This window comes from Typopeltis vanoorti, chromosome 22, assembly GCF_054136105.1.
Source record: "Typopeltis vanoorti isolate ZY-2024b chromosome 22, IOZ_Tvanoo_1.0, whole genome shotgun sequence".
Classification (NCBI taxonomy): Eukaryota; Metazoa; Arthropoda; class Arachnida; order Uropygi; family Thelyphonidae; genus Typopeltis; species Typopeltis vanoorti.
Genome location: NC_143570.1, coordinates 17,388,123 through 17,413,891, shown reverse-complemented (window position 1 = coordinate 17,413,891; position 25,769 = coordinate 17,388,123). Strand labels below are relative to the sequence as shown.

At 37.0% G+C, this 25,769-nt stretch overlaps 1 protein-coding gene across 6 annotated transcripts in view; it reads right to left on the bottom strand.

The window, feature by feature from the left end:
• Positions 1 to 25,769, bottom strand: part of LOC150094189 (protein still life, isoform SIF type 1-like) — an 881,056-nt gene that overhangs the window by 824,805 nt on the left and 30,482 nt on the right. The window contains exon 1 of one of the 6 annotated variants that reach the window (XM_090412286.1): positions 8,592 to 8,618. The exons of the other annotated variants lie outside the window; for them this stretch is intronic. The gene's annotated coding sequence lies outside the window, so the exon portion shown is untranslated. Of the gene's footprint in view, positions 1 to 8,591; positions 8,619 to 25,769 lie in introns of those variants that run through there. 6 annotated transcript variants of the gene reach the window in all.

The following is a 25,769-nucleotide window of genomic DNA, read 5'->3' as shown; positions in this document are numbered from 1 at the left end:
AACGCCACTTAGCACCATTTTCCCCCTACACTTTCCCCCTCCAGTAGAACTCCCCAGCTAACGATACACAAGTTGATTAATGTGGTAGCCATTAATCATAGCCAGAGGGTGACGTTAGGTGTCGCGCTAGTGTGAGTAGCCGCGAGGGAATCCATATTTTCCTCTTCCACATCAACGTTCCACTCAGTAAATAAATAGTGAAGACGTTCTACTAGTGTCACTGACGATTTAGAAGTCGAGGTCAAAGTCGGAAAGGTTAATATGTGGACAGTAATGGAACGATTTTAATTACAGGGATTTAATTGCTTACACAAGAATATTAGGATTTAACTGCTGAGTTCAGATTGTCTAGGGGGAAATGCTTGAATGAAGTTTTATATTCATTTAAAAATGACAGATGAAAACTTTTTCTTCTTTCGTTTATCACTTGCATTTATTTATTGTTTTATTTTTTTGACAGCCCAAGTTATATTTAGCATGTTTTCCCAGAATCTTTTCCCTCTCTGTTCTGTTCTTAAATTTTATAAACACTCCCCAGGTGTCACTTCTTGATCACGTCATTTGCCACCTGCAATTTGTATTCATGTTAAATTAGCATCGATCTATCGATTGTTTACATGATTGATTAAGTAAGCAGATGCAGATAGACGGAAATCATTCTTCAGACAGATTTTATCTTTAGTGTCTGTGTTCTTAAAAAGGGTTCGTCTGACTAATAGCCACTGTAGTTCTTTAATCTGTTAAGTGGAATATGTCCAATACATCTAACATCTTACTTATGTCTGCAGAGTACTGGATGCGAAGACAATGTCGATCTATAACTGATAAATAGAAAGACGCCAATGCAGATGAGTGGTCCTTCTCATCTTTCAAGACACCCGCAAAAGAGAGAAATTATAAAGTATTTATCAAAGAGAAAGAGAAACTATTCATTTGTTTCTTAGATTTGCGTCACGAAGATGTCATTTTAGATTTCAGATAGATTTTTCTCTTTTGATAGGGTCTGTTTCAGCAATAGAAAAATCTATTAAATTCTCTCATTCGATGGAGAAGTCAGTTGCAATGAACAGTTTTACATTCATTTAAAAATGAGAGATGAATTCAGTGTGGAAACTTATGTTTCGAGTGTAACATTTTTCCACATACGTAATATTTTTTTTTTTTTGGACATAAGTAATATTATGTCAAGTATACGGAAATATGGATATTTCCGTATTCGTAACATTTTCAAAATATAGATACATTTTCATCACCTATGGAATCCACGTGTTATTAGAGATTGACGTGTAATTCTGGGCTCTCTAAAGCAGGGATGCAAATAAGGGGAAGGGTGGGTGGGTGGGCGCGCGCACACACTATTCTCTATTTTTCTATTTATTCAGATGGACTGACGTTTACATGACAAAGTCTACTTGAGCATTACTGCCGACCAGATTCATCCTCTTCAGTTTATTCGCTATCTCAACTGTTACTTCATATCGAATACTTTGTGTCGAGGATTAGCCCAATCTAAATTAATTGGCTTTCTAATAGGACATCTAATACTTGCACCAGTATTAGATGTCCTAGTACTAAAACTGCAGCCTTTCCTGTTCGGAGTTTTCGTGTGTAATAGCCAGCCTGTACCGAAAATGGTTCAACACCAAAAAATATCCAGCCTACACAGGTTCAACAAGACTAGAGATAGTTTACGTGAGAAGCTTGCTAGTACTATGAATTGTACAAAGTGCCAACGCTCTCTCAACAGTTGTTTTATATCGGATACTTCGTTCTGTCACAAATGCAGATAACTGTCCTGAAATGGCCACCAAGCATCTAACCGTCAGTCCCAGTTGAAGGTTCGTGGGACGAACGAGATGTTTGTGTCAAGAATCTGTCATGTCCAATCTGCATAGACCACCATTCCTGTGGAACACTTTTGGCATCAGGTAAAATGCCCAACGAAACGAGTGTATTTGGCTTATGGTAGCGCAACTTCTATTATGTAGGTGTGTGCATAATAACCTGGTTGAAAAATGTATATTAAGCAGACTTTTATGAATAATTAATATTAAAAATATCTTCCCTTCATCTAATGTTGCTCCGTTTTTACGTTCAGCTTTCATGTATATATTGAGACATTAATAAAGTATAAAACTTAACCGAGTTACAAAATACACTATGATTGTAATCATTGCAGACTTAGAGAACACTTGCTTTTACGTACCGAATTATGCTGAAAATGACATTGTGATATTACATACACCCTCTGTCCAAAAAGGAAACCGAACGTTTGATAGAAAATAAAACACAGGCCAATTATAATTATTCAAATCATTTATTTCAATCAAAATACTCTTCCTCAGCTTCGATACAGCGTTTGGCACGGTCAATTAATTCGTTAAATTAGTTTTTTTTTATCAGTTTTTGGGATACTGTTGAGGGTCGTGGTTACTGCCGCTTGAACGTTTTCAATGGTGTCGTATCACTTTCCTTTCATCGGCAAATGAAGTCGGGAAAGAGAAAGAAGTCACAGGGTGCTAAATCAGGTGAATACGGCGAGTGATCCAACACACAAACTTGGTTTTTGCTCAAACACTGTCTCGCAATGTTCGGACGATGAGATGGTGCATTATCGTGCAAAAAGTGACCAGCTGCCTGCATCACGATATTCATGCCGTACGCGAAGAATTCTCACTATCAATCGCTTCAAAACTTCGAGATAAAACTCACAATTGACCGTTTGGCCAGGAAGAACAAATTCTTTGTGGATAATGCCCTTGGAATCGTAGAAACAAATCAGCATTGTGTTTACTTTTCACTTCTCCAAGCGACTTTTTTTCAGATGCCCTCTTCTGGTGGTCTCCACTCAGCACTGTGGCTCTTTGATTTCGTGCTCATACTCAAAATACCACGTTTCGTCACCAGTAATGATCATTTCAAGGACGTTTTAGTCCTTACGGGCGGTTTTAATGAGATCCTTGCAGTGTTCAATTCGATACATTTTTTGGTCATCGGTTAACTTGTGGGGAACAAATCGCGAGTTCAATTTACGAAGGCCTAAACTCTCGGTCAAAATGTTGTGCACAGTTGATTTTTGAATCCCCAATTCATCTTCAATCAATTTCACGGACGATGTCGTGTTTTCTTTGATGAAGTACGCACGTTTTGGATGTTAACTTCACTCAGTCCAGTTTTTGGACGGCCCGGCTTTTCGTCGTCCTCAAACGTCTCACCACCACTTTGAAATCGCTTAGACCACTCATAAACTTGAGTACGGGATAAGCATTCATCACCGTATGCTTTTTGAAGCATTTGATGCATTTCGCTAAAACTTTTACCAAGTTTAATACAAACGTCAATCGCAGCTCTCTGTTTGAAACTCATTTTCCGACCGTTCGTCAAAACACACTGTCACCCTTGGCACTATAACTCGGCTTCTAATGAAACAAATATCAAAAACAGTTAACACAACACTAATGAAGGTTGCAGCTTTCGACAACAAAAAGATACAATGGCTGGCGCCACTAGTTTCTTCTATTTTCGAAAAGTTCGGTTTCTTTTTGGACAGAGAGTGTATCTTATATTCCAGAAATATAAATATTCAACCTCGGCAATTAAATTCTAAGGTTCCAGAAGGCGCTGATAGTTTCAAAACATACACATGCATTCCCTCTAAAAGGAAAATAGCAAAGAAACTAGCAGAGGAGCGATAATATAAGAATAAAGTAGTGTTACAGCATAGGAAATGTTTGTGTTATTGTGGATGAAAGACATCTAATTAGCATAAGTATCCACAGAGTAGAAAGTTATGGAACACAAATGCATGTTTGTCCAACTATTAGTATCCATTTATAAACTCATTAAAGAAGTGGCCACTAAAGTTCCGATTCATCCTTCCTTGGCAGGTAAAAGAAATTCAAGGGTACACATTCTGATCAAAACAAATGTTCAATTTACTTTCACTCGAGAATAATTTCTACTACATAAGAAGTGTTTAGAAACGGTGCTAAATGAAGTGATAAGCATCTGCCGCCTGGCTGGCCCCGAGTGGTTCGCGTATCCGCTTTCCAGCCAAAAGGCTGCGGGTTCGAATCCTGCCATGAGCATGTATGTTTGTGATTATCTGTGAAAAATACTAGTGGTGATGGTTGGCGGTAGATGGCGTTGGTGTAGTTGCGGTTCGTTGTGGTTGGTGGATTGAGATGGAGAGTTGTAGAGTAGCAACAATCCCTCGATAAGTCCTTGGACTCCCTGGAGGTCTCACGTAATAATAATCTCAATGGTAATTCATCTAAGGATAGCAATAAGCTTATGTCAATTCAAACTTTCATTCCCACTCTCCTTCAAAACAGTCAACCATTGGAATGTTTAGACGTAAACCAATGAAACTGTCATTGGTCAAAATATTTGTTCAATTCCTTTTCTGCAATTGCTTTGCAGGTCTGCATCACTTCCTACTGGAAATACCCAACAGTAAGTGATGCCAGACTCTGATCCGATCCTGTGTCTTCCTCTCGTTGAGAGGGTTGCAGCTGATTGCTAGGGAGATAATGACGCAAGGTGGTTTTCCCGTTGCCTTCCTTGCCGTATTTCTATGACTGTAGCCTATGTGTTCACGGGTCCGATTTGCCTGCTTGCGGGATGAAAAACCCCAGACAAACTGGCGGAAAAAACCTTGCTGTTCACGCCCAAGACCGGCTAACTTGGCTATGGCCTAGGACACTCCTTCCCCAGGCATATGGTTGCGAAGCGCAAAGCCACTAGGCTAACCGCGCGGACGATGCCAGACTATCACCAATTAATTTTTTCGTGTTCCAAGACTTCTTTCCTTCTTCAGAATCGGTCATTGTAAATTAGTCTTCTATAATGGATCAGATAGTCAGAGCTAAGCGTGGAAAATAAAATGAATAAGCATTATTTTTACACCACCTTTGCAGAAATTCATTTCGCAGCACAGCCTTGTAGTAATGTTTCTTGATCTAACTCAACTATCTGTACAATTAAGGGTCTACTGAACAAACCAAAATGTCTGACTCAACATTTTCGCCTTGTGGGTTGCCAGTAGACCGCTTCATGCATTTTTCTTTGAGGTCTTTCATTTTTTAAGGGTTTTGGTCCTAGTTTCTTCCAGACTAGCTTTAACATTTCACGAGTACGTTTTCTCAGATTTACACAAAATTTATTGTTAATTCTAAATGTCCATTACTCATCTTTGCAATAACATACATCTCGTTTCCGTATGATTTATTCTAGTGGCACTGACTTAGTGAATAATTAATATCGGATTGTGCTCAATAAAATTAATATAATCACTTTATACCGCAGTTCACACGAGAAAGTGCACATGAGAAAGAGAATATGAAAGATAACCCTAAATTATTGACCACATGCTTTCATGATTCAATCCTTTATGCATCATGATAGATGTACGGGTATGTACTACTTAATTTGAAACAATTCCATCAATAGTTTCCATCACTAAAATGTAATTTTTCCTCTGTTACTGAATAGCAATCGGCAGGACAGGAAAAAACCTAAATCACCCTAAATCCTTTTACTCCTCTCTGCTAACCCTAGCAGACTTTATGAAACTAGTTCTCCGAATAAAGCAGTTTCTAATTTAAGTATTTCATTTTTTTCTCTTTAATATGAATGCTTATACAAGAGAGCGCGCAGTGGCTAAGTTTGGGAGATAGGATTTAAGTTGTTTTTAATATTGTAATAGATATGTAGATTAGAACAGACAACCTCTCCTACGGGGGCAATGCTTATTCGGGACACGATCGATTCACTATTTAAATAACAAAACATATAAAGCCCAGGAATCGGAGATATCAAACAACTCCCGATTAGCATGTTGGACAAAGGAACTGGTTCTGCAAGTATTGATCTACAAAACGCGCACAAAACCATCGCCTGTGGTGGTGGATGGGGGGGGGGGGGGGCAGATACCATTGCAAAGTTCGTAATTAAGGTATTCCTATAAACACTTGTAGCAAGCTGTTTCCCTGATTTACGTAAGTAAGAATAAATGCAGCTTGCATTTTCAATAAGTATTTAAATGCTTAACTTAACGACGAATTAAAAAAATGTATCACAAGATTTCTTTATCGATCGAAATCGACCTGAAAACATTTCAAATAATTGTAGCAAACTAACATCGCTGAAATATTCAACTTTGGAGTTCAGTTTTCTTCAATGTTAGTACTGGATCTTTGAAATCTAAGGATTTAGTTTGAAATACTGCGCTAAACTGCGGATGTTCACTGGCCGCTTTGTCTGTTTTATGAAACTACCTCACCTTCCCTTGAAAAGCTCTTAAAAAACCTATGGCCAGATCAATTAGCTGTTAACACATTTAGTTTCGAATCTACATAGTTCGCTCACTGAGGTATTTGTAGTGAGGTGCTTTCTCATTCATAATTTTGGGATCTCTTCACTTGCTGCCTCCATTCTTTTGGAAATCTGAATGCTAATTGAGAGAGTCTCAAAGCCACCATGTAAAATGTTTAATATTGAAATTACGGTAGCAGACTATTTTAATTTAAACAATTACAGCCATAAGCACATCACTACAGCGGAAAACTTAACCTAAGTCTAAGAAAGATTAAGTCACTGCTTAGTGAAACACGTACAGCATTACACACAATCAAAAACATGCACATTAATCGCATCAGGTGATGAATTTCTAATCATTAATGTCTACGTAAAGAACACCTCAGACAGTAATTAAGTTGAGATCAAACTACTACAATAATAAAACTTCAAGATGGTCGATTTCATAAAATTATAAAGAACTCAACTATGACGTATTCTAATGACGACCATTTTTTAAACCAGATATGAAGGTAATCATCAAAATACATCGGCATCTGGAATGATCTTTTAAGTATTAGAGTTCTGAAAGTTTGAAAACCCAAGCTACTATAAAAGAGAGAGAAATGTCAAAAATCCTGGTTGGCCATAAAAAAAATTAAAACGAATAAAAATAAACGTATCTAACTTTACAAGAAAATGAAAAAGTAAAACACCACAAAAAGCAAATATTCAAACTAAGAAATGTGACTACGAAAATAGAGCTATGGAAAAGTGCATACGAGAATAGTTCTGAATAATGGTATATAAAAAAAAGCCAATGGAATAATCTGGCTGGCGGAAGGGATGGAATGCTAAAAGATCCGAAATATCTTCAAAAGATATTTAACGAGATATTTTCAGGATACTTGGGTCTACACCAAATCCTTAAAGTCTGGAGAATTTGTTTCGTCTGTCACCGTCAAAGAACATCTCCTTGACGATAATAATCATCCAAAAGCTTCGGCTGATTTTTAGTTTCGTACCGGGAAGCCAAGCGCCGACAGTGACGGAGGTCATTATGCATTTTAGATATAGCGACTGGCAAGAAAAGACTGTCTGCTGTCATGGAACATTGGGATTTACGGCCAGTGCTCGTGAAACATTGATGACCCGCCGTAGTTTCTGACTTACCATCAAGCTCATTTGTTTCTCGCGTCCAGAACTGTGCTGTTAGAGAAGGTTTTAGCAAGACAGGGAATGAGTTGCAGGGAAACTGGGGTGACACATTACACGGGCACGCTCTGAAGGGACCAAAACCAGAGGAAATCCGATAGTGATGCTGACGATGTGGAGAAAGAGAGAACAGAAAATGTAATGCAGGAAGTTGATTAGTTTCTTCGAACTGGACAAAGTTGTTGATGGAGTTTAAAATGTATCAAACCAGTGGCGCGTGTAGTGAAACGAATTCGACAGTCTGTTGGGATTGATGGCCAAGTGAAGAGGAAAGGTGAATCGAAAGAAAAGTTCATAAGAAAAAAAAACAAAAAAAAACATGCGCAATGTTATTACTGAAAGGTACTTACAAGAAATAATTAATACGTTCATATAAGAAAGCTTCACATTAGAAAATCAAGTAACCCGAAATTGATCCTATTTTTCATTTTCTCTTCCATTTCAGCCACCACTATTTGCCTTCTCTGAAATTTAGATTTCGAAGGTCAATTGAAATCTAACAATTATTTATAAGCACATGTATAATATGTACTTGAGTGATTAATGTATTAAGTTATATTTTAAAGAGAGGGGAGAGACTGGATAACTCTATGCAGATATGTTACTAATTACAATATCTCTGCTTTGTAAATACTCGCAACTTAATCTTACCTGTTAGAAAATCTGCTCATCTAGTCAAAGTTTCTTCATTAAACATGTCCATATTGAAACTGAATCCTGTTTATTCATCCAACATGCTAGAGGTTTTGTATCGAGTTTGTATAAAAAGTACAAGTAATGCGCCTAAGTATTAGATACGCACTTATTTCTAGTGACTCCAATGATCTTTAAGTTGCTAAATTACGTAGATTAAAAAAAAAAAAAAAGTTGCTCTCATTATCATTTGTGTAGAACTCTTTCTCAATTAATATTACAATAAGTTTTCCACATCTTCCCGGTAGATGGCACAACTAAATTTTCGAATTACAAGAACCGATCATTAGTGTAATAACAGAAATGAGAAAGGGAACTCGGTTGAAAATATATATCTTATTATTTAAGTAAATATAATTAGTTAATATAAGAAAATGAACGACTACCTGATGCAATGATAAGATCAGCTTCTTTTAGGCATCAACAACACTAACACATCAAAAAAAAAAATTAACCGTTATTCATTAAACTAACAAGAACTCTCTTTTTCTTTGTAACTGCTATGATAAGACCTATTCCTGTTTTCCATTATTCGTGTTTCTCGTACGCTGTATAGCGTGCGTCACACAGCAAATCGCACGTGTTCCTCCATTGAGCACAATTCATTGTTATGCAGCCAATCATAGAGAGGTGCTGGGAAACAGACAAGACCGTGTTCTGCGTAGCCATACTGGCATTTCTTGCTTTACTCGATAGAATGGGTCACCTGCACCTGGCGTGTGGTTCCTGCTGGCGTCTCTGCTGACCTAAGACGTACGCCGATAGAATAAAGCCACCCGCACATCTCCAAAGCACACACAACGATCCAGTTCTGCAACGGTCAGCCATAGAAGCAGAGGAACACGAAGAGCAGCAGAGTCTAACATCCTAATAGATCGACGGAACACAGAACACTGCGGGCCAGGCTCATCACTCCCGGAAGGGGGGGAATCTAACCTCGTGCAGGAGAAACCAACAAACGCAGCGTTGCAATGCGGTGTCATAAGTTTAAGCCTAGCACGAATATCTGCTTAGAAGGATAAATTGTCAGTAGAGGCGGCTGCACTCGCCTGTTTATGCTTTGGCGCAGCAACGGTGTGTGTGTGTGTGTGTGTGTGTGTGTGGAGGCAAACATTTGCTGTTGTTGTTTTTTTTTCTTTTTTGCAGGTTACGCGTTTATTTATTTATTTTTATTTTTTTGGACAAGGATCCACCAGGAAAATCTAATGTGATCGTCGCAAAACAACTGGATCCAGATGGACGCTGCCATCGTTTTCAATATAGCACAGAAGAAGGATAGTAAGATAAAATTAAAGCGAGTTTTTCAACATTCAGGTTATCAACATTTTTGTTTTCCGCTCGGCATGAAAATAATAGGAAATATTTCTAATGAAGACCGAAAAGCCGACTGACATTTCTGTTCATCTTCCACTACCTCAGATTTAATTTGTATTTACTGCGCATGTGCGTGTGTTTTCGTCTAATAATAGCAAAACGTATCCGTCGAATACACAAATTACGACCGTGAAAGTCCATTTTTGCGACTTCCTGGTTCGACAAGCGGACGAGACTTATTTTTACATATTAGTGGGTCCACTAATAGAAAATAACTACATGACAGGGAAACAATTACTCTCCCCCAGCTTCCTCGCTTAACTCTCCTCAGTCGTACCCCTGCATCTAAATATAGACTAATTTATTACACAACGGATAGGGATGATGAAAGGAAAGAACGTCCTAGAGAGTCACGTGTATATCAATAAGTCCAGTTTAGTATTATTATTATATTCTCTGCTCACTTAACTTGCGCTTTAACTAACATTACTACAGAAAATCAAGAAGATACTAATGAAAAGTGGATGGGGATCGTCTTGCCGATCTTCAATAGAAAAAAGCAAATCCTAAAGTCCACATCTTATAAATATTAGACTTTGTTATGTCATAGAATATTAGTCAAAATAAAATATAAAATAAATTAACGCCTTTTATTTCCCAAAGGAATTTCGATACCACTTAGCCTTAACTTTTGAAGACGGCAAAAGTTGGGGCTAAAAAGGCACTCTTAGACTTCATAGATTACTGCTCCAAAGCTACCAACCGCCGCCATGTCGCGGTCCCTAGTATTATACATATTACTGTCTGAAATAATAAGCTCTACGGTCAATGGTTTAGTTGTTCATGAGGATCAGGGAAAGTTCCTCCAGTCGGTGACTACAATGGAACTTATAATAGTTTGCTTCTGGCGATCTAGCACTAAGGAATCAAACGTCCTTCCATGGGGTTCTACTGGTTTATTTCATTTATAGTCGAAGCAGCTAAGCCATGACTTACGACTGTGTATGTGCTCTTCTTGCCGGTTGCCTATTTTTTGGAATCAAACGCCCTAGTTCCCGGAAAGGGAAAAAACTTGCCAATTCCACCTGAGATCAACGTCGTTACTCAGAGAGAGAATCAACCGAATGCCTAATTGCTTCATGAAAACATTGAACTATTGAAAAGCACGCATACATCCAGGTTTGGTTGGCCGAGTTGTTAGTTTATCCGCTCTCCAACCAAGGCTGTGAGTTCGAATTCCGTCGTCATGAACATGGGATGTAAGTAGCCTGCTTTTGCCTGATAAAACAGTTTCATTTCCCTTGGCATGAATAAGTTCCATGTTTAGTCTTTACAGCAGGTTTCAGAATAAGTTTAAAAAATAAACAGAAAAAAAGCCTTAGCTTACTCGCAGTAATAACACACTACACTTTTACGAGGTTGTAAACCTTTCGTGAGTGTGCCAATGATCAATATATCTATCTGGCATATATTTAAAGTACTATATTGCTATTGATTGTAATTTGTAAGATAAGTACTTGTTTATATTCTGACAAGTTCATTTTGAAGGATGAGTTTTCGAGAGGAAAATTCTGATACCTCCGTAGAAACTGGCCTTGGAGCATTTTAATGGTGTGAACTAAAATTTACAGAGATGTTTCAATATCAGCTTAAACTGGACCACTTTAAATTACTGATCGTGACTCACAAAATTGTGTGAAACTGCATTATACAAAGCCCTATATTGTTAGCTGCTGTAATTGAGCACGTGCTAATTGGTGCAATGATTAGCAACATGATTGCATAACAATACTACGGCATTATTGTAGACAGTAAACTGGAGGAATGTAATGCAATGGTAATCCTCTGGGCTTCGCACCAATTAGAGAAAGTTATAAATCGGCTGCTATGGTTAGATGGATTATTACGCTATGCGGAATCTTTTCTGTTTCTATTAATCTTTTATTAATTTGCGAAAAGGTGAAATCAATTCAAATCGAATAATTCTTAAAGCTTTTAGCAAGTTGAGAGATGAAAATATTAATATTTTCTATCATAAAACAGTTAACTTATAATCAAATTTTCAAATACACATACGATGCGAACCATAATACCAAGCTTTTTAACTGTTCTGGTATATTACAGCTTCATTCTCTTCACCCTACCCTACGAGCCGTCATGGCTCAGTCGGTATCGATTGATGCTAAGGTGAGTTGAGTTAGAAGAGAAGTTGAATCAACCAAGGCTATGAGGCCATATATTATGTCTGTTAATTTGCATTTTTTGGAGGGGTTAGTTTGCCTATTTCATAAGATGAAAACCCTGCCACTCCACATAAAAGTAAGTCAACTTCGTGTGAAAAGACCTAGTAAATACTGATCGAATCCTGGACGAGAATGATCCAGATCTTTCCAACTAAAGAGCATCAATGGAGCCTCCATAGCTCATTCGGTATCGACTGGAAATATTGGCTGAAAAGACCTTGGTCCAAATCCTGTCTATGACGTAAAACCTTTACTAGGTCTTTCAAATGAGGCCGAGTTAGTCAATCTCATACAGTGACAGTATTTTTCATCCACGAAACAGACAACCAGATGAACATAAAATTCACAGACATAATACATCGGCTTTAGTCGAGTCCCATCTTCGAGGAGAAGAACTTGGGTTTCTCTGGTCATAGACGAGATTATTCCAATCCAGGTCTTTCCATAATTCAAAACAAAAGTTCCCCTCCCAAAAAGAAAGAAACGACCGAGCAAGTCGATGATGCTTCTATATAATTTGTTAATTTTTGATGCGTTTCGCAATTTTAGCCCCATTAGCATTGCTTTATTACATGTTGGGCCATCCATTTAAGACATACAGAGCACGGTTCTTCCCCTTCGATCTTAATGATTCATGTAATTTGAAATCGGAGCAAATTTATTGAAATTTGTCGAACGATTTCAATGTTGATATGTAAATTACATAAAGCCATTTGAAATACGAAATTTTCTATTACCAACTGAACGTTTTTATGAATAAAGAATATCACAATTTTGAGATGACAATATTACCTTTAAATATTGTTATCTTACATAATATTTAAAAATAACGTCCATTATTCGTTTGATAACAAAATTCAAATATCAGTTTAAGTACACCGTCAATTTTCCACAGTGAATAATGGAATTTTTAGGTGAATTACCAATGATAATTGAATATGATGTGCCTTTTAATTGCGTGTATTCTCCAGCCGATTTGTATGTTTATGTAACTGAAAATGTTCAAACCCAGTCATGTGTTATATATACAGGTCATGTGTTATTAACGTCATCCTTCCCTGCGCTACACTCCCAACGAAGAGTATCACATGAAGAAAGGTAAATTCAGATGGTTCGCGGAAGCTTTTAAATCACGTTTTCTAATAAACCGAGTGTTCTCTCCCTTTTTTTTTCTGTAAGTGAGACTGTAGTTTTTCTTCTCACAAAACAAACAAAAAATGTCCAGAAGATAAAAAAAAGCACTTACGTCATAATAAATTTTAAAAGCACACTTTGGTGTTAACTCGTAAAAACCATTATCAGTCCTAAAACTTTAAAATAGGATCTGTAATTGCTACAAGCACGTAATGAAGCTGTGTGTGATTTTGGAATTATTCTCATTTATTGCAGCTGTCATTTTATTCTCCAATTCTGATGTTTTAAGCATTTTCTTGACATTCCAATGAACATACAGACCACTCGGGAATTTTCCGGGAATGTGTCAGCAACGCCGAGGTCTTATCGAGCCAAAGGATATCGTCGCTCCGACCAAACATGGGGTCCTGGATGACAGAGCTGGAAGTATTGCAAATGGTTGATGGAAGAACGAATTTAAACATGGCACGAACTATGATGATTCATATTTAAAGTGAGAGCGAAAATTTTGCAAAGTAAAACAATTGTTGGCATAGCACCAGAACCTTGAAATAGCGAAACAACAGACTGCAGTTTATATTGTTGAGCTGTTACTTGCGTTTTTTGTTCTTTTTGTTTTGGAAACGGTTTGTACATAAATAATGAAAAAGGAAATTACGAATACAGAACTGTTGTCATTAGGTAAGCATGCGTGAGCAAGAGTCATAAAAGTCAGTAACGCATTTCGAAGCAGGAACCAATCTTTTTAAGTATGTAGTGAAGTATTCATTGCTCTCCTTTCTCGTGACCTAATTTGACAATAGTTCATGTATGCCTGCATGCAGCTAGCTGAATATCCATTTACAAATGTTGTTGTTTAGAACTCGTGAGGATAAATCCCTGGAACAAGAATACACGATACACGAAGTCGGTTGTTTGAATGACCCAGCAAAGATGCATCGTAGCATTACATGTAAACAGTAATAAGAAAAATATTTCATTTTTTCTCATAAAATATCTGCTATTTTGATGGAATAATGACATTCTTTGTTATTATATTGGGTTAAAAAAACACGTGATTTAGTCTCGTATCCAATTGTTGAATTCCACTCTAAATTCTCATTGTTTAATTCTGTTGTTGAAAGATGATTTGCTTCCGTCCATTTATTGCACAGCAGGAACTGTAATGATGATTGTTGTTGGGGAGAGGAAGAAAATTGATGGGAATATAACCTTCGTATTATGAGATTAATTTTTAATAATGCTTACTGGTCTGCTATTCGCAGTTCCTCTTAAAGTACGCTTACCAAATTTCATTTTGGCGAAGGACAAAATATAAACAAGGCATGGAATACACATAAAAATCATTTTTACTGTAATTTGATAGGAAGAAAACTTGTAAAACGTGTCTCAAGAAGTCTTTAAGATCTTAAAAACTAAATAAACTTACTGTTGGTAGCGCTCATTTTGCAATAATAAATGCATCAATATCGAGTACCAATAATAGCGAATAAAATTACTTCAAAGGTTCGATTAGCAAATTTAAATAATTATTTCACATAAATTTACAAATTGAAATAATAAGTACAGTTATATTAATCAAAACTTCCAAAACAGAATACACAGTATTTACGAGGTAAATGTTTGTAAATACACATAAATGTTCCTTATACAATGATATGATACTGTTGTCTGTAGTGCTCAGAGCAGGAGCGGCTCGTGCATAGACACTACGGAACTGCAGCACCCCCAATTTTTCTCGATATATATAAATATATTTATTAATTTATTTATATTTGCTTGTAATATTTATTTTTATCATCAACAATCCTATACAATTCTCTTATTTTGTATAAAAAATAATAAAAATCCATTTTGTAACACTTAGGAGGGCAAAGGACGCTAGCAGCACTGTGTTTACCACAGTGCCGTATTGCTACGCGCGCAAGCATATTCACGTCTTAGTGAGATGCGAGCTATTAGCCTAATACGGCACTGTCCGTCGCGCAGTTCCACTGTTGTTTATATGCAGTTTGCGCCAGTAGTAGAGTGTTCGTAGTGCTTATCGTGTTTACTCCGTCTCTTTCAATATTTGTACAATTAAAGACATAACATTTGTTATAGTTTTTATTTTAGAACATTATTGGGGTTATGATAATGGATTTTATTTTAAAATAATTTTGAATTTTACTGAACTGTATAATTTTATCGATAATAAACAAAATTTTTTCATGTTTAATTTTTTTTTTAAATTGTACTATAATTTTGATATTTTATCCAAACATGTATACACTGTATATTTCGAAAGTTGCAGCAACCCCACGATTTCAAGCCACGAGCCGCCACTGGCTCAGAGCATAGTATCATAGTAACTAATTAATTCTAATAGCTAGAACGATTATGATTATTACGTTTTGTCAACTGAATCTGTTGACAAACAGATTCAGTGAGTGGAGAGATGCTCTATCTTCGTCTTAGATCATCTAATTCGTTTCAGGCGAACTACATATTATGCAATACGAAGTGAATTAGAACATTTATAAGTATTACAAAATTAAGACCGCGGCTTCGATTATTAGGAGCATCGATTGTTTATGTTCGTAAGCTATTCTGTAGGGAAAAATGAAATTCCTGGAAGAAAATTTTCCTATCGTTGTAATCCTTAAATAGGCTCTTTAAAATTCCTTTCATAAACATACGGGATATGAAACCTAGATATCTTTCCCAGAGGAGGGACGGAAAATAACCACGTCACAGAATCCTAGGCACCAGAAAGTAACACTGAGCAGTAAGTTTGTTTCCACAAAGAAGGGTGGTTAAAATTGGCTACTGTGGTTATTTAAAGCTAATTGAAGCTGTTAAGGCCATGAGGATGTATACATGTCTGTGGCCTGCATGTTTCTCCTGCTGCTTTGAGTATACTTCAAAGAGAATAAAAAACCCAATTTCCTGTAAAATATTCTTCTGAGACTGCCTAACTAAAACTAAATCGAAAACACAGAGAAAATGTTTTTGGTTAGAGGAAATTTTAGGTTGAGGAAATTGCTCAACTAACAATTTAGAAATTGTTAGTTGAGCAATCGACTGATGTAAAGAGGTTGAATGGATCTCGTTAATCCAACTTAAGATTTTTTTAAAAAAAAATCCACTTTCATTAGAACTCATGGATTCATATATTAACGCTAGTCTTCTGAGAAGATAGAATGGGGAGGTAGATTTTTTTCATTACATCGAACACCAAGAAACGTTGTTTTAACAGTTTTGCGTGGACATCTTCATTTTGTTCGAGAAGCACCACCCAACAATCTGAAACATCAGCGAGGAATGACAGCAACGCCCTCTACCAAAGCATTTGCATATTACACGAAGTAAGTGATGTTCACTGAACGTGAGTGGGAGGTAAATGGCCGCTGTTGTAGGCAGTTCCAGCACAATGTATACAATCAAAAAGTAGATCGAAATCTGCCTGCAATCCATCGCCAAACATTTAGCAAGAGGGCTGGGTTCATTAGGTAAATTGAAAAGCTCGAGCCCCACTGAATGATTAATGCCACGCGGCGGTGCGGCTGCAAATAGTCGTAAAGGTCATAACCTGCCGACGAAGTAAATCACGTAGGGCCGACGCTGACGAAGATAAACACGGCATAAATGATATTCTGGGAGGTAGAAGCATCGGTACTGCAGGTCTTTTGATCACGGATATTGGACTTGCTACAGGGTAGAGGAGGAAAGGAACCGTAGAAGAATGCCACTTTAATCAATGGAAATGCCATGCACGAGGCTTAATCTACACCACCCTTCGATCAGCCATTTAGCAAAAATATTTAGCGAATGTGCTGCTGAGTTGCTATCAAAATAGCCTCCGCTGCTATCCAACACTGGAATCGCTAAACCTCACTATCCATCGCCTTCGGAACAGGAACTCATAAATGTCAGTGGCCACGGCAATTTTTGTCCATTAAATTATCGGTGCTAATATCTGACCCTCAATAAAATTCTATAACAATTTCAGGACGATGAGAACTATTTCAATATCTACGCCATCAAGATTGAATCTACATATTTCGACAAAGAGTGATTAAAATGGGAATGACACATATATTAAGTTTTTTTTTTTTTTAACACAAACTTAGCAGACAAAAGAAATGGTACGTATATAAAGTACGTTATTCTCCATTGTGATCTGCAATATAAAGAATCATATAAACCCAACACCAAGCATTGATAAGCACTTTAAAAGAAATGAGAATCCTATTATCTGGGGCCTATCATAATACGATTCTTTCCAAATAGGAATAACAGGGGACTGTTTGACGGGAGATGCAATACGTTGTGCATCGTGAATCAAGTATTAACTCAGTACTCTTAGTTGGATCACCGTTTGTGATGACATACCGCTGAACGTTGTAAGACAGAACTCCTTGCAGATCAACAGTAGTGATTCGAGCTATGTACTATAGCGGGTCACTCACTGCTCGTATTATAAGCATCATTTAGGCTCCAAATTCAGCTTGCTATTAATTCCTAAGTTAATACGATCGATCCATTATTTCGATTCGTTGGAGGTATTTAAAAATAAAGTCTGCCATATTTTCAATTTAAATTAATGCGGAAACTAAAGTACTTTGAAAATAGCCAATACGTTGTTTTATTTTCCCTCCACAAACATATTCTTCAACGCCGTTTTCAACCATATTTGGAATACAGCTGTTTCTTACGCTGTTTAAGATCCCTTGAGAATTTCGACATAATCGAACCAAAATGGCGGAAGGAGGTAGTAAAGGAGAACGACTAAAGTAAAAATGGTGCAGCAACGCTATAGATAGCCTATGATTTCGATCAATTACTTTCGCGATTATTTTAGCTGCATCTAAAAAATAGTTGTAATATATCATAAAACATCTTAAATATAAAATAGTGAATTAAGAAGCAGTAGGTTAACTACAGTTCAGAACTGGCCATTGGATTCAAATTGTTCTGACTGTTAAAAACATAAGTTACTCTGAAATTCTAGTAACACCGTAACTGCAGCGACAGTGAATCAGAATCAGTGATAGACAGAATAAAGCCAGATTGCTCCCTCGAAGCTATGATCATCAAGCAAAAATTGTCATACTTCGGACATATTATGCGAGCAAATGACAGTCTGGAGAAGATGATGATGCTTGCTAAAGTTGATGGAAGCAGGAGAAGAGGAAAACTAAGAATTAGGTGGGTAGATGGAGTTAAAGAAACAACTGGAATGCGCTTGGAAATTCTGAAAGATATGGCCAGGGACGGATCTGAATGGAGAGTGTATGTTCATAGAATCACCAGGAGTCGAAAACGACTCGATGAAACATAACAACAAGCGACTGTGAAACTACTAATAAATCGATGTTGACGATGTACATTCCCAACATTTTAATTAGTGCTCCTGATTTCCCTCCCCCCTACACTTCACTCCCTTTTCACACAAGATTTTTATGAGATGTTTAAAGGAAAAAATCTAGAAACACAGATGTGCAATAGCAGATTAGACGGTTTCGAAATCTGATAACTGAATAATGGTAATGGATCTCTCGTCCAATCGGAAAATCTTCATCTGCGCCAGAATTTAATCTACGACTCAAAGTTCAGTTCCACATGCAAGACTAATGTGATGACGAATCTTAATCTAACAGCAGCGAGTCTTCAAGACTAGTGGAAATTCTTACCCATAATCCATAATCAGCATGGATTCTATTGTACCTGAGCCATACTTTATTGCTTACGTTATTGGCTTCTGAGTCAACTCCCATTCAATGTTCCCCTCATTTCTTTTTCTAATTGGGGGAGCCGTTTCTTCTCTAGTAGCACTTTCTTCCGTTCGGATGTAGATGGGTGGATGCCTGGTGAGCTGATTGGTTGTGGTGCCACAGGAAATGCCGCCTCTGATGAAGCCCTCAGGGGCTTCATCAGAGGCGGCATTTCCTGTGGCATTTCCTGCGGCATTTCCATTTTCCATTACCAATTTATTCCCTTCTAAATTTCTGATATTTTTACCTCTTAATTCTAGGTCCTATGAAGGCAAAGCTCCCTTATGCAGGCACGTAGCGAGCCATTATGCTCTTCAATATTCATAACTTACATCACTATATTGGGGCGGTTTTGTTTGTTTGCAGAACGAAAACTCGGTCACCTCCGAAAAAGATCGCACTCACCTGCAATTGAAAAGCCCTTTTGTTTCGAAGAAATGATCTTTGAGTCTGCGACGAGACTCAAACCTGGGTCTATTTCATTAAGAGGGTGAATGTAGTATCATTCATACAATAGAGGCACTGACTGGGCCGTTTTTTTCGCTAGAGTTTTGTATAGCAATATTTCTTTCACCTACTGTTAATTCCATTCATAACTTTATCAATATTCTGCACTACTCCTCTTCCTCATTTCAGACACCATGCCGTGCACAGACGGGCATGGGCACTTGTCATTTCACCACTCTCCTCAAAGCCTGTAAAAATATATATCACTCGTTTTTCCATACTGGATTGGAAGGGTATTTATTCCCGACTACTTAAACCCGTAAACAAGCAAATACACAAGAGCATGCACGTAATCAAAGACAACATACTGGCCTCATCGTTTTAATTAACCTTTGGTGTAATTCTAACCAATCATCCGTTCTCAGTCCAATTGGAACCTAACAATTCTTCATTTACTTTATTTCCACCAAGAAAAACGCCATCAATTAAGTTCACGGTAGTTTAAAAAGCGAAGATAAACCATTTTAATCTTCTTTCCAGCTTTGATCTAATCACTACAATTAATGAGCTGAAGATTGTTGAACTTACAGTGCTTTGTGTAGCTTTTATTTTATACCAAGGAAATTTCAATCTTTCATTAGTAGAAATGCAATTAAAAAAAAGTCTTTTTAACAGACAGCGTTCTGCAGAGGAGTTATGCGACATGCTTAATTACTTTCTGGTATATATTTTAAAGAATGTTTAAAAGCTCTTGAGAAATGGTTCTTGAAATAAAAGAGCACAATTTTTATGAAAAATTCTTGATAGAGAAAGAAGAAGATACTGATGAAATGAGTCAAAAAAAAAAGCTCCAAACTGCACTGAAAAGTATAACAAATATACATTGTTATTTTATAACCAATTAGACAATGTCTGCTTCGATTGCTTTTAGACGCTTCAGAAATTTCGAAAAGAATCGAAGCAACCCACGTAAGTGCGACACTGCGTTGACTCCATATTGCACTACTAAAAAGACGGACCCCTAGGAACCCTGTCCAGGATCATGGGTGGCGGACGTTTTGTGTTGTTGGTTCTCATTAAGAACGAGGCCGAAACCCGCTGAAGGAATAAAATAAACTGAATAAATGTAGGCTCATGTTTGAACGATCTGTGGCATTGAAGATTATAAGTGACATAATCTTCAATATGCAGATCATAAATATTGAAGAAAAATGTTTAAAATAGTTCATGCTTTGCATGCATTCAAATCACTGTACGATATGGAATTCTCAATGTTGGTAGTGAATCTATCACACCATAGTGAAACTTCTTGTTTCTGTACAAAATAAAATCATTAAGAACGTGTGCAATGCAATGTACAATAAGCTCTAATAATTGAGAAAGTAATATTTCCATTGCGAGTTTCCCCAAGTAATACATGTCTGTAAAATAAAATACAGACTTCAAACTATATCCTTATTTTCATATACTATTATCCAAATATTCTCCAGTTTTTTACGATACGTTTTTTTCTAGCTTTTAACAAGTGTTCAAAGTCGTCTTATTCAAACTCCCATTCTCGATGTGTCCTATCTGGTAATTTCCTAAATTGAAGACACTCCCTCTTAAAAGGTATCTATTTTGAAAATGAATAGATCAAAACAATATTAAATCAATGTTCCCCTCCCTTTAATATCAAAACAATATATTAAAGGGAGAGGAACATATAATGTTGAAATATGGTATTATAGAAACAAAGCAGAAATGTCATTTTTATTACTTAATTCACCGACTTCCTCTTTGGAGCAGGAAACTATCACATGGAACTATGGCTTTAGAACGGCCTTCGTATATTGAGCATTTTACTTACATATCTTAGGTTTACTGCTATTCCTAAAATGATTACACAAGTAGCCGGTATGAATTGGAGGAATGTGATGCTTCCAAGTCAGTGCAGCTGAATCCGGGTGAAATGGCTGCAAGAAGGGAACGGACAGAGTTTGAAAGAGGTGTTGTGATGGGATGCTATGTTGCAGGCCCATCTATTCGGGAAATTATTGACAAATTGGGCCATTCCAGGTCAACAATCAGTGATACCATACTGAGATGGAAGCGCAGGGAGTCAACTGCAAGTGCTACAGTGAACGACTCACCGAACGTGACCGTGGGGTGTTACGAAGGATAATATGCAAAAAAACCGCCATTCGTCGCCGACGTGGTGAATGCGGAGTTTCGGACATCCGCTGAAACACGAATCTGAACAAAGTTATTCAAAACTACCTGAACCAACATGAAGCGTCGTCTTCAGTGGTGCAAAGAGCGTGTACAGTGGAACGTAGAAGCTTAGAAAGCTATGTTATGGAGCGACGAATCACTCTGAACTCGCTACCGAGCAGATGGACGGATGTGGGTGTGGCGGATGCCCAGTGAACGTCTCTTACCAGAGTGTGTGACTCAATCTATGAAATTCGGAAGTTGCGATGTGGTATGGCCCTGATTTTACTCATTTGGTCTCGGACCTCTGTTTGTGGTGCCACGAACACTGAACTCCTAGAGGTATTTAAGCATTCTGGAAGATGCGATGCTTTTCTTTTTGTCGTTTCTAAGGAATTGACCATCGTCTCTTTCAGGAAGACAATGCATCGTGTCATAAGGCTGCTGCAACTGCGTGGTTTGTGGACATGAATATCAACACACTTAACTGGCCTCCGGCACAGAGCCCTAATCTCAACCCTACTGATGATCTGTGGGATGAACTGGAGCGTCAGGTGAAGTCCAACCCTTGTCCAGGACCTCATTACGTACCTACAGGAAGAATGATCCAAAATTCTTATCGACTGCTATCGTACGCTTAGGGAAAATATTCCCCGTGTATTGCTGAAGAAATCACAGCAAAAGGAGGCCCTACATCTTATCAAAGTGGGTGCCATGGCTGTTTGTTCCCACACTATGATGTCCATTGACTTCTTTCCAAGCAGTATGTGATCCAAGATTTTTAGTGGGAACCAGACTTGAAATGTGTAGTCCCTGAATAATAAACACATAATACAAAACTACTTCTTAGTGCCAAAAAGCTGTAATAAGTTACTATATTAATAAAAATAAAATCAATCCAAGAAAATACAAATGTTTAATTGAAAAGCATCCTTCTCTAAAAATGAGGAAGAGTTTTCCTAATTAGTGTTTAAACATCCACTTTCTTTATATGATTCGGTCACTACAATTAATTGTGTACAAGGTGCTTATTTTCTCTTAATATTTACACATAATGCAAGCCTGGTTGGCCGAGTGGTTAGCGTATCCGCTCTTCAGCCAAAAGGCTGCGGGTTCGAATCCCGCCTTGGGCATGGATGTTTGTGATTGTCTCTGGAAATATTAGTGGTTGCGGTGGACGGCAGTAGATGATGTAGTTGCGGTCAGTTGGTGGAGACAGCTGTAGAGCAGGTGCCCTCCCTCGATGAGTCCTTGGACTCCCTGAAGGTGTCAAATAATAATAATAATGAAATAACTATACATAACTGTAATTTTACCTTATGTAATTCTAAATGAGTATCTACTCGGAAATTCTTTATACATTTTTGTATTTCAAATTTCACTTATAATAAATTCACTCTGCTGACAAACTAAAAAAAAAAATAATAATAATTTGCAAGTTGACATGGAAAAAAAAAATTCGTAATGGAGTTCCTTAAAAGGTTCCTGGAACAGAGTACATTACTGTAGTACAATACTAAGACAACTCGTGCTGAATGTTGTATTCGCCTAAGTTCCGGATCGCTTTTGATACGTTTAAACTTTCGTAAATTGGTTATAAAATAAAGGCCATTTATTATCCTGTTTTAATAGGTAAAATTATCTTAAAAAATATTGTTCTTGTCAATAAATTTGTCATTTATCAAGTGATTATCATTTGTTGTTCTACGTTGTTCATGAATATAACATGAACATCAAATTATGAAGTCTAGAAAATACACGTATAAAAACGTTCGTAATTTTATGCATTGCAGTGCATTTTAACTTAAAAAAATAAGCACCACATAGCATAATCCCAGTTCAGACTTAGACCAAAGCACTTGGGGTTGAATCAGGGGGGCAATATTGGTCAATTTTATCACTACATGGATAGTGGCAAAAAGCAATCTTTCCGCCTGGAAATTCAGTGTGCTTTGTGATTCTATCCGGCCAACCTTTTACGTTTCATGCGCCAAGTTTTTCACTTACGAGTTCAGATGTGTCATACAACTCTTGTGCCCTTAAAAGCTCCCAGTAAAAATATGTTAATATAGACATGAAATATGGATATTGAGGCGCACGAGTATACATTGTAAACTGACTGCCATAAATCTGCGATGCACCGCTGTTGCTAACGCTTAGCACCTCTAGATCAAAGAAGTGAATGTGTAAAAGATGGGCAAGAAATAATAAAATCGCTTAAAATAATTAAGTTTTAGCTTTTTTTTTTCTACAAATAGGTTTCTTGTTTGATTATTACTTTTTGCATAAATAGGCTTATTGGTTTCATTATTATCACTGGGGTCCAATGCGCCACTTCTAATTATCCAATGCTCCACTTTTGGCGCATGCGCCATAGGTTAGCCATCCCATAAAGATAAAATAAAAAATAAAAAAATAAAGCCGCCAAATAAAAGTTAGTCTTAATCATCCTAAAAGTCAATATAGCAATCGGACTTTTGATCTCTTATGATTTCGATTTCAAAATAAAGAAAAGACATACATATTTATACCATAGAAACTCCAAATATATATTTTTCTATAGGATTCTTGATAATGGTCTCAATTCCTCAAAGAATATTGTTATTTAATGCACAAATCATGTCCAGGCAGGATTATTTGTTTGGATTAATGCAAAGACATTCAAAATACCCTGACACGTTTAGTGTATCCTTGCCGATTTTAGTATTGTCTTGTCTAATTTGCAAAATGAGAAGTCAGAATTCTTTCTATATATGAAGAAAAACAAACCGTGCTACGATATTTTTACTGAAAGAAACGAGTTTAAAAGCATAAGAATTAGATTGATTAAGATCTATCAGCTAAATGAGATGACAATCGAATATAGATATTCCTAACTCCACGATATTTCAAAGCGATAATCATCGATAGTAATATGGATATAAAATTATCCATTATGGCTGTGACTGTATATAATCGTTTCAAATGTTCCAACAATGGATTAATAGAACTTCAATAAATATATACTAGAGAAGTGGATAACTGCTCTTTGGAGCAGTAGGGAAGGTCCCATTCTTCGTAATACTACAAGACGACCGTTGAGGTACAATTACTTTCACTATCTTTGCAATTGAGCGAATTCTAAACAAAACGTATATATTTCCATTAAAACATTGTCCATTAATACTTATTTTCTTTAGCTAACAGAAATATTATCTAACCGATTATTTATTCCAAAATGCTTTTGTCTTGAACAATATTCTGAGACATGATTTTGCAGTATATCGTCTCTGATGATGCGGACTTGAAGTCATTAAGAGGCCAGACATGTTCCAGGCACCGCTATCAAATTAGCTGATATCCTCATTAGGATGTGCTTTGCGGGAGGGTAAAGCAGAAGTAGATTTACAGCTGTAGTTTATAAACATCTGGGATATTTCTCTTCCCTTATCGTCTATCAGACGCCCTCTCTTGGATCTGTGTACATAGTCCACAAAATGATACAATCATTATTGATAAATACGAATATTATGCTTTTGGCTTACTTATTTACGACAGAGACACCAGGAACGAACTTTATTTATTTTTGAAATAAGTCAGTTTCATCACAGAGTGTTAGATGTTCATAATTATGTCTTGTTTTATTATATTATCAAAATGATTACAATAAGTAAAATCCGAATAAGTTGGCTATTCAAAAACTTGTTTTTTTTTTCCCTTCCACCAGCGGATTTAAGCAATCCCAGCAAGCGAATCAAATGTTCGTAGGGAGAAGCTTCAAATGTGCTACCAAATGTTCCTGTTAAAATCGTAAATTTCGAGAAAGATTGAACCAATAAGTCCTTATGGCTAATTGCCAACTAGGTCTTCTACGCGTTTCGCTTCCACTGCTTCATTTCACTCGGAGGTGCTACCAGAGGATTGTGCACATTGCCATCGCAGAGAAGTACTGCTAGCGAATTCTAAGTGACTATTTGGTCATCTGTAAAGGCAATCGGAGTGCAAAAAGAACGATGAAGAGAAGTCCCAAGGAAGGAAAGCAGGCAGTGAAAAGCTATTATTACCCATCATTCGCCTGGCGATAACGTTCGTGGGTTACTTGTAGCCTTAATATCTTAGTCCCATATCTTCGGGGTAGGCTATATCGGAAACGATTGGAAAAATGATTGGATGCCTCTTCTAGAACATCGGTAATGTTTTTATGAAATATGTAGCTGTTAATGGTTTAAAGTTTGCTACTGCAACTCTGTTAATATTTCATATAACCGGAAGTTATACCAATCACCTCTGACTGATACATTTCTGAACATAAAATACAGCCTGAGAAACAGATAACAAACTTGTTTCTTCATAGTAATAAAAGCCAAGTTATCGAAATCATCTTTGATGACTTCGTAAGCTATTGAGAGTGTGAAGTAATTCCTTTATCAATAGTTTCCTATATTTGAGAAAGAACTCTAGAAGTACTGAAATTATATCTGTTTAGTATATCAAAATA